General features: G+C 41.1%; 1 protein-coding gene across 1 annotated transcript in view; it reads left to right on the top strand.

Moving 5' to 3' along the window:
- SPON1 (spondin 1) overlaps positions 1 to 16,745 on the top strand; it is a 329,711-nt gene that overhangs the window by 42,673 nt on the left and 270,293 nt on the right. The gene's annotated exons all lie outside the window — the stretch shown is intronic.

Here is a 16,745-nt window from a genome sequence, read left to right as displayed (position 1 = left end):
TTAGATTTTTCTTGGCCATAGCCTTTTGTTAGTTGAATGTGCCAGAGTCAAACGAATGAAATGAAGAATTTAGAAATGGAATTGACATTTCCTCACTAGAATATAGTTTCATTACTTTACAGTTAAACCAGATGAGTGAATTTAAGTTTCTCAGTTATTTACTTTTCTCTCTTTCTCTCTCTCTCTCTCTTTTTTTTTTTTATTGGTAACTGAATTGTTTTATTGCTTATGAAAGTTCTGGACCACTGAATCCTAAATTTAGTATTAACTGGACTCAAATGAAATGCCTATCACCTGTGGCTAAGGACCATATTCTGCAACATCTGTAAAAGCTGTTTCAGCTCCAGTAGATCAGCAAAATAATTATGTTCACTGACAGAAACAGAAACATGCTCAACTAGATGAGGACTTTATGAGCATTGTTCTAATGCTATTTTTATTCATTCGGAAAATCATAGCTACAAAATGGCTTGTTGTGAAAAAGGTAAACCTGAAAGAGTGACTAAGACAGTTTTTACCAAGTTGGCAGGGCCGGCTCCAGGCACCAGCTTGCCAAGCAGGTGCTTGGGGCAGCCACTCCGGAGAGGGGCGGCACCTCAGCTATTCGGCGGACGGTCCCTCACTCCCGCTCTGAGTGAAGGATCTCTAGCCTAGTTGCCGCGGCAGTTCTTTTTTTTTTTTTTTTTTTTTTTTTTTTTGCGCTGCTTGGGGTGGCAAAAACCCTAGAGCCGGCCCTGCGAGTTGGAACACCCTTATCTCTGTAAAAAGGTTTGTGAATGTCATAAATGTGATGGGTTGAACCTCCCCCCCATCCAAGGTCCTTATGTGCTGGGGTTCCACTGAGCTCATCCGTTCCACCAGCCTGGGCTCCCTCACCCTGTCCTGCTGCACACACACACACACACAAGTAAGGATGCACCCAGCTGTGGAATCACACAGTCTGCAATCAGCTCTGTGTGGGAAGACTCAACTCAGGGAATTGTCCAGCACTCTGGTGCATGCACCCTCTGGAGTGTAAACCCACAATTATATTGTCTTGCGCTGTATAGAGATCTGTACAGCATAAGCTCATGAAATTTGCCCCCTCCCCCACCTCCCGAGTCATGAATTGCACAAACTGGGTTTTGGAATAAACAAAAAACAAGTTTATTAACTACAAAAGGTATTTTAAGTGATTATAAGGGATAGCAAACAGAACAAAGCAGATTACTGAGCAATTAAAACAAAACATGCAAACTAAACTTAATACACTCAGGAATACTAGCTACAAATAATAATTTCTTACCCTAAATATTTTTTCAAGAAGTTTGTAGAGTTTCTTGAAGGTAAATAGCACTGCTTGCAGTTTAAATCTCCAGGGATTCCTTTTACAGGCTGACCTTTCTTGCCTGGGCTCAGCCCCTGCCTCCCCCAATTTAGTTCCTTTGTTTCTTCAGGTGTTTTCAGCAGTCTTCCATCTCGAGCAGGGAGGCAGTGGAAAAAGAGCCCAGATTAAATCACCCCCCAACCTTAAATAGGATTTGCATATGGGAGGAATCCTTTGTTTCCCATCCCGTGGAAAAATACCAGCATTTTAAGATGGTATCCTGTACCAGGTGACATGATCACATGACCCTGTAGTGTCAAAGCAGCATCCCAGGAAACTTCTCAGGCAGAAGGGAGATTAATAACTTCAAAGTCCTATTGTCCTTCCTAATGGCCCATCCAGGCTGATTGCATACTGTCTGGTGAGTGTTCCCCAAGTACACACACAGTTGTAATAGTTACATAGTCAATATTCCTAACTTCAGATACAGCAATGATACATGCATAAAAATTGGATAATCACATTCAGTAAATCATAACCTTTCCAATGATACCTCACATGACCCATCTTGCATAAAACATATTTTAGTTATGCCCTATTCATATCATGACCATATTTCTATGAAGAATATGGGGCATAATGTCACAATAAGCTTTCATGATTTTTTTAAAGAGTTTCTCTCTTCTAATTGTGAAGAAAGCATTTAAAATCCTCAAACTTATACTTTTCCCATAGTGACTTTTCCTAAAAATCCTTGGATATTCATGATGATGATTTTTCCATTACACATTATTCAGTAAATAAATGTATCTTAAAATTTACACATCAAAATGACTAGAGACACTATAATGGCTCTGTCCCTACAGTAAATTCTGCATGCATGCCAAAGTACTTACTAACTTGAGAGACAAGCCATTATTGTCAATCAGATAAATATTCCTTATACCAAAATAGGTTTTTTACTCCTAATACTTAAACAGGTTAAAAACTTTAATTCTGAAAATACTAAATGACCAATCCTACATACATTTGTGTGAACGTTGTAGTTTGTAGTTAAGTACTTTTCTGAGATGGCCATACTAATTTATAACATTGCCATGCAGGATTCCTTTTATGATTTTCCTACCTCCTGTGTGAGGGAGGAAGTGGGAGGGGAGAAATTAAAAAATTCACAGGCTAAAAAATTATATTGAAATGCCTTTAGGTTTAAGACAGAGCCAAGGCTCCTATAAGAGCCAAGGAAGTCTAAGTGATAACTAATACTCCAGCTTTGACTTTTGATTTTGGATTAGATTCTCTTCTTCCCCTAGTTTTGGTTTGCCTAGGTGAGATTACAGCAGCCATGGGACTACTCTAATCTATGCTGACTATGGTCCTGAGGGGCCATGGACATCTGACAGCCAGGGATTATCAGAGTGCAGAGTGCCCCAGCTCTGTCTCCTTGCCATCCTCAACACTCCTACTTTGATGTAGGAAGATGATGGGGGATGATGTACCAACTGACTATGCTGGCTGTATACCTGCTAGGGATTCCAGTATGCGGAGACTCTCCTCAGACTGGGGAGAGCTAGTCAGTTTTCCGCTATTTTGCCCTGCTGGAGTGATTGCTATTGTTCTGAGAAACAAATTAGAGACAAGAAAGGAAGAGAATTTCAGTTTGGATACAATTTCTTAAAATGTACAATTTTTCCCCTCTGCTTGTTTCATGCTTATTCAAATTTGACTTGCTCAAATGTAAATTATATCTGAATATAAATATCTCACTAGCACAACTGGGCCCTCATCTCAGTTGGGAACTTTAGGGCACTACTAGAATACAAGGAATGAATAATAATAATATTGAATGCATTTGGACCAGATTGTGATCTTGCTTCAATGGATTTACTCCAGACTAACAGTAGCAAAAATAATCCGTTATACAGCTAGATGAGCAAATATTTTGGGGAATTTATGAATGTTTATCCCAATCTGTAATTGCCAATTTTACACAGGATTCTAATTTGTTGTTTGAAATGCAACTCTGCTCTAACAAGAGCCTGAATATGGAGCCTGAACTGGATGTGGAGCATTCAGGATAGAGCCTTCCCACATATCGTGCAGAGCACAAAGGGCCTGGTTGGTTCTGCAGAATCCAGCAGGAAAACTTCTCTCGCAATTTATTCATGCTGATGTCCCTTATGCTACTACTAATTTTTATGCTCTGTTGCTGATGCCAGGGCATTCTCTTGGCCCACAGTCAGCAGGCACACTCTGATTCTTCACATGCCAAGACAAGAAAATCAAGTTCAGTCCTCAAAAGAATTTACCATGTATTCTGAGGATCAGCAGATAGCATTTCAACAGGACATTGTTCAGAATGATTTTGCCCTTCTCCACGATCACTTTATTGTGTAATAAGGGCTTTTAGGAACTCAAACATGAAACAAGAAGAGGAGGATTTTCTTTACAGTTGGTCACAATGGGTAGACAATTAGTGACCTGCGGATGGCCTGTGCCGGCTGACTCGGGGCTCACAGGGCTTGGGCTAAGGGGCTGTTTACATGCTGTGTGGATCATAGAATCATAGAATACCAGGGTTGGAAGGGACCTCAGTAGGTCATCTAGTCCAACCCCCTGCTCAGAGCAGGACCAATCCCCAACTAAATCATCCCAGGCAGGGCTTTGTCAAGCCTGACCTTAAAAACCTCTAAGGGAGGAGATTCCACCACCTCCCTAGGAAACCCATTCCAGTGTTTCACCACCCTCCTAGTGAAAAAGCTTTTCCTAATATCCAACCTAAACCTGCCCCACTGCAACTTGAGACCATTGCTCCTTGTTCTGTCATCTGCTACCACTGAGAACAGTCTAGATCCATCCTCTTTGGAACCCCCTTTCAGGTAGTTGAAAGGAGCTATCAAATCCCCCCTCATTCTTCTCTTCTGCAGACTAAACAATCCCAGTTCCCTCAGACTCTCCTTATAAGTCATGTGCTCCAGCCCCCTAATCATTTTTGTTGCCCTCCGCTGGACTCTTTCCAATTTTCTCACATCCTTCTTGTAGTGTGGGGCCCAAAACTGGACACAGTACTCCAATGTCGAATAGAAGGGAATGATCACGTCCCTTGATCTGCTGGCAATGCCCCTACTTATACAGTCAAAAATACCATTAGCCTTCTTGGCAACAAGGGCACACTGTCAACTCATATCCAGCTTCTCGTCCACTGTAACCCCTAGGTCCTTTTCCGCAGAACTGCTGCCTAGCCATTCGGTCCCTAGTCTGTAGCAGTGCATGGGATTCTTCCGTCCTAAGTGCAGGACTCTGCACTTGTCCTTGTTGAACCTCATCAGATTTCTTTTGGCCCAATCCTCTAATTTGTCTAGGTCCCTCTGTATCCTATCCCTACCCTCCAGCGTATCTACTACTCCTCCCAGTTTAGTGCCATTTGCAAACTTGCTGAGGGCGCAGTCCACGCCACCGTCCAGATCATTAATGAAGATATTGAACAAAACCGACCCCAGGACCGACCCTTGGGACACTCTGCTTGATACCGGCTGCCAACTAGACATGGAGACATTGATCACTACCCGTTGAGCACGATGATCTAGCCAGCTTTCTATCCACCTTATAGTCCATTCATCCAGCCCATACTTCTTTAAGTTGCCAGCAAGAATACCGTGGGAGACTGTATCAAAAGCTTTGCTAAAGTCAAGGAATAACACGTCCACTGCTTTCCCCTCATCCACAGGGCCAGTTATCTTGTCATAGAAGGCAATTAGGTTAGTCAGGCATGACTTGCCCTTGGTGAATCCATGCTGACTGTTCCTGATCACTTTCCTCTCCTCTAAGTGCTTCAGAATTGATTCCTTGAGGACCTGCTCCATGATTTTTCCAGGGACTGAGGTGAGGCTGGCTGGGCTGTAGTTCCCCGGATCCTCCTCCTTCCCTTTTTTAAAGATGGGCACTACATTAGCCTTTTTTCAGTCATCTGGGACCTCCCCCGATCGCCATGAGTTTTCAAAGATAATGGCCAATGGCTCTGCAATCACATCTGCCAACTCCTTTAGCACCCTTGGATGCAGCGCATCTGGCCCCATGGACTTGTGCTCGTCCAGCTTTTCTAAATAGTCCCAAACCACTTCGTTCTCCACAGAGGGTTGGTCAGCTCCTCCCCATGTTGTGCTGCCCAGCGTAGCAGTCTGGGAGCTGACCTTGTTCGTGAAGACAGAGGCAAAAAAAGCATTGAGTACATTAGCTTTTTCCACATCCTCTGTCACTAGGTTGCCTCCCTCATTCAGTAAGGGGCCCACACTTTCCTTGACCTTTTTGCTAACTTGCTTGGGCTGCAGCCAGAGTTCTGGGACCCTTCCTCCTCACAAGGTCCCAGAGCCTGGCTGCCATGATGATAGAGAAGGGCAAAATCATTCCGAACAATGTCCTGTTCGAATGCTAAGGGGATGTTTAATTGTGGTGTAGACATTTGGGCTCAGGCTAGAGCCCTGGCTCTAGGACCCTGCAAGGTGACAGGGTCCCAGAGCTCGGGCTGCAGCCCAAGCCTATACCACAATTAAACAGCCCATTAGCCAGAGCCCTGCAAGCCCGTGTCAGCTGGCACGGGCCAGGTGTGGGTGTCCAATTGTGGTGTAGACATACCTAATAGGTGTTTCTTAAAGAAAAAAATAGATTTAGGTCTGATGCTTAATGACAGCCTTTTGTGCCTAGTATATTTATGAAACAATATAAGAATGAGTAGTGCTTTAAAGATTTGCTTATAATGTGTTATGATCTGTGAATTTTTGGATTATCGATCCCACAATATGGGATATATGAGAAAGTAAAGTCGCTTTAATCAGATTATCCAGTTGTTCCCATATTATTCTCAATTGTATAGTTATTGAGAGTTTCATAGAAAACAGGCTCCTTTCTTATGCTTAATTCTCTTTTGGAATTGTGTGTGTGAGAGAGAGAGAGAAATTTATGTTGGTTGACACCTGCTTTAGAGTCATGTCATTTGAGTTTTCTGCATAGCGTTCACAACGATTGGCCACAAACAGTTCACTTGGTGCTAATTCCTTCAGCATCAACCTTATAATGATTAATTCAGCATATTACAAATATTGATTAAATTTACTGAGACTGGCTCATAAAACAGAAATATTATACACTGTGATATTGGCTATTTTACATCAACTACGTGTTTTCAAGTTATTTTTGTCTATCCATATCAATATACTTGCACTATCTTCTTAATATAGTGACTTAAGTAATGAGTCATATGCTGTTTTATAGGGCTTTTCCTGAATCATTTCTCAGAGAGGGAAAAGGTGCTCAGAATGAAAAGCTGGCAGCTAAGTGCCTTATCTTTGTTATAGTTAATATTTTGGGCACATTAAACATATTTCTTCCTCTCTTGTTGCTGGAAATGCACATTGAAAAGGGCCATTGTAGGCATAATGTGGCTCTGTTGCTCATTTAATCTGATGAACTGAAGAACAACATACGCTACAGTATAGCATATATAAGGTTCATAATAGCTGGGTAAATTAGGGACACTTGAATGCATTTGACTACAGTTGTTTCTCTCTTTTTGATCATGTAGCACAGCCTTTTCTGCCAGGCACACAACTGAAAGTGCTTATTCTAGAGAAGAAAAGGACAGTTGGACAGAATTCAAACCCTTCTTTAGAGAGTCTCTCACAGGCAGATTCTTAATTCATTTCTTGTGTCCTGGAGTAGAGAGCATGTACTTTGTTTTCCTGTCCTTGTGCTAATGCATATCATGCCCATTGGTTTTCCTTGGATCATAGTTCTATTAAATGTTTGAAGAGGAGTTCCTAATTTTCCAAGTCTTTCTCTCATCTTCTGCCCATCTTTTGGACTGACTTAGAAGACTTGTCTTTAGGGTGCAGTGGGAGATTAAAATACAATTTCTATCTTTTTATGTTAGGGATTTTATAGCATCCATCACCATAGTATCTAAGTGCATCACAGGTAAATTAGATCTGCATGGCAAGGTCCCAAATGGACTTCGTGCATAATCTGTCCCTCTGCTTTCCCGGGTATACCAACCTTTCTTGTTATGGTGGGAAAGCTTCCTCAAAGAGAAGGGTCTTGCAAAGAGTTGCTGGGGCTCAAGCAATTTTTTTACTTTCATAACTGACGCAGCAAGCCCAGAGGTGCCAGGGCTATGAACTGCCAAGCCTAGAGGTGGGGCTCAGCCCTGGCATACCCTGGCACAAATTAAGCACTGGTCTTGCAACATACCCTTGCTCAGACTCAATTAGACTGACCTCCTGTGGGACCTAGTTTCAAAGCCAAAGACTCAGCAAAAATGCTGATCTCTTGCTCTCATGTACTTTGTTTGGGTTTTATGAACTACTAAATTGTTCCAAAGGAGCGCAGCTGTTTTGGTGTTTTGGAGATGTGATCACTGACCGATTGATGGCTCTGAAGATCAGGATCAGACCCATGACATTGTAATGGAAGTAGATGCTGTGACAGTGGAGGGATTGGAACATTATTCTTTACAGAGCTTTTTCTTCCTTCATCCTCAGTACAGATTTTTTTTTTTATACTAACCCCTCTTTCAACTTGATGCTTTTAAACTGTTTTGTCAGCATCATGGCATTTTCCTGTACAGCTTCAGATACTATATCAAACCACTGTAAAACAAATTTCACTGTATGGAAAACTAATTGCTAGTTTAACTTCTTGAACTAACCATCTGCATAGAATTGCATGCAGATACAATAGTCCATCACTCAAAGCTTTGCTCTGATTTGCCTTGGTTGTGGGACAAGATATTTAATCATTCACATTACAGCTAAGGAGTGTCCTTGAACACCCTACACTCCCCCGAAGCCAGTGAGGTATAAAAAGAATGCAAGATCGAGCCTGAAGCCAGTAATCACTGCCTTTTTAATATTTTCCTTATACAGATGTTGAGCCAAATTCTACTCTCCATTACAGTTTAAATTCACATTATGGTTTAAATCCACAGTAACTTCAAGGATGTTGTTCTAGATTTACAGCAGTCTCCCTAAGGGCACAATTGTATCCAATGATATTAAAATCTTAATAGGAAAAAAAAGGTAAGACACAAATAGAAAGCTAAGACTAATTATTTCTTTGGCTTTAATGTGTTAGACAGCATTTACCACATGCAGATTCTCCCTTAGAGGCCCCTGATTCTTGGTCAAGGGTTCTACTTTCTCTTAGGATCTTATCCAGCAAATAGCTAACTGCTGGCCCATTCCAGAAAATGTAAGGTTCCCCATTAGAGATAACCTGGAGTTTAGCAAACTATAATTTATTTTGCAAATTCTACATTTTATTTCATGTGTCTTATTCCTACCAACTCTTTCCCTTGCATGTGTCATCTGGGTCAATTCTAGAAAAAAATAGGGATTTTATTATCCTCAGAGATTTTCCTGAATTTGACCAGGAATCTATCACTTTCTCCTGTGTAAGAAAGGGGATCACTAGTACAAATGCCCCATTGCCGTAGTGATACATCCTGTCTGATAGGGGTCCTAGAGCTATTTTCTACATCGATTGATGTTTAACCTCTAGGGAACCGTCTTTTCAACAAATGTATTTGAGTCACGTTTATATTTACTTGAAGGAACTCCTAGAATCTGGATATTTCTTCTGCTCATTTGATTCTCTAGCACCTCAGCTTGTTGATCAAGGTTCTGAGTTTTATAATGGCATTGTAAAATAAGCAGGATTTTCAATACTTTCAGATCCATTGGCATTTTCTGCTGGTTCTGTGCAGTGTTTGCAGCTAGTCAAAGTGTTTCTCATTGAGATCCATATACATTAGTAATCCTTGTTGACAAAGTTTCTATTTTACTTTCCCTCAAAGCTATTATTTTATGGAGGCCCTCAGGCTTTGCAGAGTTTTTTCTCAGACGAACATTTGTGTAATACTCCCTCTTGCTTTGATGGAGATTGGTGCAGGAAATTGGGTTCAAGGCTCAAAATCCAGCTACTTTCTGTTGCCCCAGTGTCCACATTCCAGAATATAACTGCTTCTATATTTAATTATGGAATTTTCTATTCTTCACAGCTCACTAATTGGCAGTTTTTTGTAGGTTATATAGGATTAGTACATATATACACTTGTGTGTGTGTGTGTGTGTGTGTGTGTGTGTGTGTGTGTGAATGTTCATTGGTAGCTAATGGAAAGAGGCATGAACACGCTCTAACCAAACAAGCATTTCGAAATTGAAGAAATGTTTGTGAGCACTGTTTTTGCATTATCCACCAAGTCTAATTATAATCACCAGGTTAGTCACACTCGTTCATGGTTATAACCTTATCTCCTTCCTTTAGCATTAGCTGTCCTTACTTTTTTTAAAAAATTATTCTGAAATTCCTTGCTGGTGGAAAGTGCTGGATTGACTGCACTGAGGACTAAAATTTGTGTGCAACATAGGTACAGCACAGACTCCCCTACCAGCATGCCTGCCCTTTGATCTGGAAAAACAATTTCTAAGGATATGAAAGTAGCTAAGTGCCTATCTTACTCAGTCTTTCCTGGAAGTGGCATCTGTAGTAGCGTTGGTTTCTGTGCATTCCATTTGTCCAGTCGGAACTGGATTGAACACCTGTTCATTTCATACGGGCCACCAAAAAGACTAACTGGTAAAAATGAACTTTAAACACAAACTAAACTGGATTTGGACCCAGGAATATATAGAGGAAAGGTTCATCCTTTACTGGCTGCTATCTGGCTTGCCTTAATGTGTTTTCACTTACTTATGGTTATTTCACCTTGCTCAGTCTGAGTTGAGCATGGTCTTTAAAGATTTTTCCAAGCATGCATAATCGTCATGCTACAATAACTATTCTGAGAGGATGATTACCTGCATCATGCCCATAGAATATGGGGCTAGTGTTGCTGTAACTAATGCAGTAATTTAAACAGTATTTACAGTTTTCCTAGGAAACCATCCCTTTTAAGAATGACCCAACCAGCTGTTTTGCATTTTAATACAGTTCTTGAATAGCGCTGTATTTTTGGAGAACAGACCGAACAACTGTTTAATTAATTTAACTGGGTTCAAAGCTGTAGCTTCCATTAGAGGTATACTTTCCAGCATTGATTGCTGTTCCATTGTGAAATATAATGCAGCTTCCACTTCCAGATTCTTAAGTGGAGGAGAATGATCTCAGCAGAAAGCATGACAGCTGAATGATGAACCTTGCTCATTTTGATACCTGAAAAGTTTAGAAACTTGCTTTCTTCTTTTGCTTGCTTGATTCTCCCACAAGCCAAAAGTCAGTTTCGTCAGCACATGTTGTGAGGGGTGTGAAAGCAAAGTAGGGGCAGATCAGTGGGACATAAGGTGGCAGAGATAAAGGGCATATTCTGCTTTCTGTGACATGTTTGTAAGTGATGGGGAAATTGAAGAAGTTTCTAAGGCCTCCATTGGCTAAGTGTTCACAAATCCATATTGGAATTATCCAGACCTTAGAAGAGTTCTCAGGAAATGATGGGGGATACTTCCTCCCAACTTTCAGCCTGCAGGGAGCTCTATTTCCCTCCTTCTCCCAGTCTGTCTTCATTCTCCTCTCTCCCAAACCTGCTTCTTTCTTCCCCATCCTGAAGTACCCTAGTCACACCTACCTCTCACCAACCCCCCCCGCCCCCCAAACTCATCTCAAACCCTTTACCCATGCAGTGAAGATAAACCATAATGTGCTTGAATGGCACCTGTCTCTGAGCACCCAGGTGCAAGCATCTCCACTGCAAAGCCCTACCTGTGTTACTGTCCTCACTGTGTCTGCACCTGCCCAGGTGGGTCTGTGGGTTCTTTGCACTCTAGGGTTTTTCCTTGTCAATTGTGAGATAAAGTGTCTGTCTTTCCAGGGGAATTGTGGGAAGGCATTGAAGGAATATCAGCACTCAGGTGATTTTGCCTGCATCCTCACTGCAAAGTGGGCAGGTTCCACTCAGAATTAAACCAAAGCCCGGGCTCCAACCTATACCTCCACCTGGGTAAGCTAGTTGGGGCTAAAACACCTCCAAACCCAGTCACAGATTTCTCTGCATGGATGGTAGGGAGATTTGTGTTGAAACCCAGGTAAGAGCTCAGGTTGACTGTGCAGTGAAGCTATACCCTTACACACACCTCTTCCCTGTGGCTTGTTTACCCAGTTTGTTTACCTGCCACGTCCGCAGGTTCGGCCGATCGCGGCTCCCACTGGCTGTGGTTCGCCGCTCCAGGCCAATGGGGACTGCGGGAAGTAGTGCGGGCTGAGGGATGTGCTGGCCGCCGCTTCCTGCAGCCCCCATTGGCCTGGAGCGGCAAACCGCAGCCAGTTGGAGCTGTAATCGGCCGAACCTGCGGACGCTGCAGGTAAACAAACTGACCCGGCCCGCTGGGGGCTTACCCTGGCAGGCCACGTGCCAAAGGTTGCTGATCCCTGAACTAGCCTATATTAGCATGGGATTGTTCTAGACTAGATTATATGAGTTTTTTCCATCTCTTAACTTCCATGGGCCCAATTCTGCCAAGTGTTGAGTGCTCTCAACTCCATTGACCTTGAGTAAGATCTGAGAGATCAGATCTGGTCATTCTATGATATATAGCAGTGGTTCTCAGTCTGTGGTCTGCAGACCCCTGGGGATCCACTGACTATGTCTAAGGGGTCCGTGAAAGGTTATTGTTACCATAGAACTGTGGTTTTCAACCTGTGGTGACTATGTCTAGGACTTCCAAAGGGGTCCTCAAATGAAAAAAAAGGTTGAGAACCACTGATATATAGAAAACCTAATTTTTGGGAGGGAGTTAACCAAACTTTCTTGAATTCGCAGAAAAGTCTTGTGTAAATCCAAGTTTTGGATTAAGGTTTAAATTAGTTTCTAGCTTATTCCTTTCTAGAAACAATGTGAAGAGATTGAACCAAACAGGAAAGAACTGTTAATATCTTTATGAATTAGATATTCTTTTTTTTTTTCTTCTGTAGAAGTTGCTCCCACACTGAAGCATGGCTATTTGAATTACCTATACATTTTGTGGGCTAGTCAGGTATATGTCACCAATTTGAATTAACATGGATTCTGCAAAGTATTTAAAATTAACTCATTCACATTATTCCCCACAAGGTTTATGCAGTGTTGTAGCCATGTTGGTCCCAGGATAGTAGAGACAAGGTGGGTGTGTTACGAGAAAACTGGACTTGACATAACCCACAGCCATCTTGTGCACTTAGTGACCAAAAACTGGAAGTGAGAACACCACTTAGCAAGAAGAAATTTGGCCTTGCTTACACAGACAAAAACAGGTGCTGACAAGGTTAGCTGACCTGGCTCTAAGTGCCTGTGTCCTTAAGTTTCTTCCTACAGCTGCTTTGCTGATAAGTAACAATTATGAGTTCTTTGCTGTTGCTCGGAAAATGATCATCCTATTAAAGATTACTTTAAGTTATGCTTTGTTTTAAGTTACTTATAAAAAATTAGTTAGAAAGTGTACTTTGAGAAAAGTTTGAATTTTCTAAGAGCAAAAAGACAATAATATTAATCTCCCCAGCAGCTAGGAGAAGGGTTCCAGCCAGCCTTGCTTCTGCCACTTGCTATCACCTCGGATTTTGGATAACTATTTGGGGTGCTTCTAGGTTGATAGTTTTAATATGTGCTTTGTACTCAATAAGAATATGGATTTTTGAGTAAAAGCACACTTGTGTGTATCAATCATTTATCAGATGGACGTGCTGTGTTCCCTCACTGATTTATTTCCTGACACTGCCTGAAAAACAGAGATTGGTTACCATAGCTTTGGGTTCAGCTAACCCTGGGTAATAGGCGAAGTAAGATCTTTTTTTGGACCAACTTATGTTGGTGAGCGAGAAAAGCTTTTGAGATTACAAAGAGCTCTGCTTCAGCTGAAGAGCTCTGTGAAAGCTTGAAAGCTTGTCTCTCTCACCAACATAAATTGGTCCAATAAAAGATGTTACTTCCCTCACCATGTCTCCCATATAGGTTTATGGGATTTTCAATCATTCATCTATAACAACTTTATCATAACATTTTTGCTGTGTAAATGTTATTTCAGCTGAGTAGATGTGTTATTTAAATCATGCAATAGTATTTACTTACTAGTTATTAGTTAACATTCATAATTCAACATAGTCTGGGTTTATACTATAATGCTGGAAATGATAGTTAATTTTTCATAATTTTATCAGTATATAAAATGAAAAGCAGACACCAGCATAATCCAAAACAAAAATAGAATATATTTCACAGTATGACTGCAAGGAAGTAAATTTAAACAAGTGTTGTTGCTTCAAGTATCTGTGATTGATATTCTTTCCCTCTGAAACATAATAATGTTGCTAGGTATATAAATCACCATGGGGTGTAGAATGACATGTTCTAGACGATCAGACCTATTTAGCCAAGCAGGCACTGTATTACTTCATCTTCTCAGAGCCATAACTTGAGACATAACCCTTAGGCAAAACTAATCCAATTCCTCTTCTTTCCCTGTCTTTATTCTCCCACACTCTCTGGGTTTTAAAACACAATGTAATGGGAGACAAGCTAAAATGTAAAATATAATGAAATAAGTTGAAAATGAAGTCCATTTGCTAAGAAATGCCACCGTGGGCTAACATTAGAGAAAATAATGACATTAATAGCTTACAGTGGTGTGCAGAAAATGCATGTACTATGAAAAGCTTAATAATTCTGGTCCTGTTCTATCCCCAGTTATGCAGCCTGGGCAAAATTTCACACTCTTCACTCAATCAAAATTCCCATTGAAATAAATGGAACTGTTTACAGAGTAAAGTACCATCAAAGAGTGACTTACCCGTTTAATGGGAAATGGAGCGAGCCTTACCTATGCCATAATTAGCTGCTTCCCAGCATGATGGGTCAGGTGACAGTCTGGTGAACATCTGAGCCTCATAAAAAGAGCTAAGAGAACTCGGAGAGTGGGAAGCTCTGAGGTAGGATCTGCAGGAAGCAGGGGACTCCAGTGAGTGGTAGACTGTAAGAAGGACTCCAGGGAAAGCAGCTTAGGAGTCAGCCCTTTACCTCAGAGGAGAGAGGGTCTTAAAGGCAGCCCTGAAGGAGGGCTGAAAATTAGCCCAAGAGGAAGAATCTTTTGTTTGTTGGGATTTGGGTTTCTTTGGACTTTTGTTACTCTGGAAGGCGTTAAATTTGCTTAGTTAGTTGGCCAAAGGGCCAAGTCACATTACCAATACTGACCCATGTGGGGAAGGCTGAGGGGACTCATCTTGAAGGAGGAGAGTGAGGCAGAAGAGGATTATGAGTGGCCATGCCTGTACTATGCAACATAAGCAAGGGAATCCCAATCAGTTGCTGAGCAGTTAACCCTCAGAATATCTGAGAGGAAGGCTGATAAATATTATTTTCCCCATTTTGCAGATGGGGAATTTGAAGCAGAAAGGATAAATACAACTCAGTGTCAAAGCCAAGATTCCAGTTTAGGACTTTGAGTGAGTGCCATTTGGTGCTTAGACCATTAGATCATATCAAAAAGAAGTGGGGAACAAATCAGTATAGCGCCTGACCTATGTTTGTTCACAGCAGTCCATATTCTCAACATTTCATGCTAACAATTTACAAAATTCAAATCTAGTGGGATAGTTTGACAATGACATGTGTCTCATAAGGAATGTGATACAAATCAATTAATGTGATGGACAAAATATATGGGTATTAGATATATTAAAAAACAATTGTATCCACATACATTCCTTGGATTTATATATTCATTGTTTTTTATTTTTGGTTATTTTCTTAGATTTCATAAAAAAGGCAAGAGTAATGGCCCTAGAATCCAAAGTCATCTGTTTATCTATAGACTAAGTAGAACAGAGGGTTGTCCACACTGAATTGTGCCAATGCACCTCCACCCTGACCTGAAAGGAAAGGAGTTCTAGCTCTATGCCCAATGTTTGGCCTCTCTTTTGAGATTGCCAACAAGGATGCCAATTGTTTTAGTGTAGACCCCACCTACCCTGTAAATGAAAATCTGTTCAAACTACAGATATTCCCTTTTCTACACTACATGAAATTCTCTCTGTTGTACCAGAATATCTGTTAAAGCAACATTAATTGCAGAATGTATTCAATGGTAAATAGAGTTGGGCAAAAAGTTAGCAATTAAAACCTGCTGCCACAAAAAATGTGCCCAGTTACAATCTTGAAATTCAGAAAAGATTTGTTGAATGGTTTGGCTAAGATTTGTAACTCTCTGGTGTAAACTGGACCCAGTTTGAAGTCACCCTTGGCCAGGCCAAGTCAATGCAAGCCATTTTCTGATTTTGAAGTGCAGCCTCTCAAAATCACAGCATTGTGTGGTTCCAAACAAAACTTGGCATTTTTAACTGAATTGTCTTTGAGAGTTTGCACTTGTTCAAACACCAGACTCCAAGTGAAACCCATGGAATACAAATACTGGAGGACCTTGTAGAAAATATTTGCACACGTATCAAAACCAGAGTCTTGCATATTCTAATTCAAACTCTGTTTCACTGCCCCTGTTCCTGCAGAGCATCAGCTTACTATCACAATTGGCTCAAGGATATATGGTCACATATTATTTCTTCACTTCACTTCTCTTATTTACCAGTAATCAACCCTATAAAGCAATAATTTATGCATATTGCCTCAGATAGTGGGATCTGGAATGAAGCTATGTTACAGATGAAAGTATGATTCACACCTTACTGATTGTGTTGGGCATAAGACCTTGAGTATAGTAGGATTTACACAGATGTTTGATGAGAAACTGCCCACTGTAACATGTTTTCTCTACTAACTCCAGTTGTTACAATACAAATAGTGGAAATGATGTAAATTTTGTTATCGTTTTGTCTGTAAACATTTATGTGAAGTTGCAATTATCAAGGCCAACTTAATCTTACATCAGCAGTTCCCAAACTGTGGGTCAGAACCCCAAATGGGATTGTGCCACCAGCAGATCGGTGCAGCGATCCCTAGTGTGCAGAGGAGCCATTTTGCTCCCAGAGCATGACTTCACATGGACAGTGTGTGTGTGAGGCATAAGCCATAAAGGACGCCATTTTGTAGAGCAAAACAGTGTCCTCCATGCAGCATGAACTCACATGTATGGTGTGTGTGAGGTCATGCTGTGTGGAGGATGCCATTTTACTCTTCAAAATGTCATCTTCCTTGCTGTCTGGCATCCTGGGAGGAAATAATTCATTAAAATAGGGTCGAGCTGGCAAAAAGTTTGGGAACTCCGTCCCTATATGGTTGATTTGCAGCCATATTCAGAAAGGAGCAACTTCCCATAACTTGAGAACATTTCTGTTAGTGCTGGTTTCATTTTGTTTGTTTTAATAGATTAATTGACTTTTACAACTCTATCTGCGAAAGACTGGTGATCTAGAAAAATATAGTTACAGGTGTGGAAGCAGAGAAAGAACTGACAGGAAGGGGATGCAATGCATGACA

Source organism: Terrapene carolina, unplaced genomic scaffold (genome assembly GCF_002925995.2).
Source record: "Terrapene carolina triunguis isolate 2854851 unplaced genomic scaffold, T_m_triunguis-2.0 Scaffold96, whole genome shotgun sequence".
In the NCBI taxonomy this organism is placed as follows: Eukaryota; Metazoa; Chordata; order Testudines; family Emydidae; genus Terrapene; species Terrapene triunguis.
This window is presented reverse-complemented; position numbering and strand designations above follow the sequence as displayed.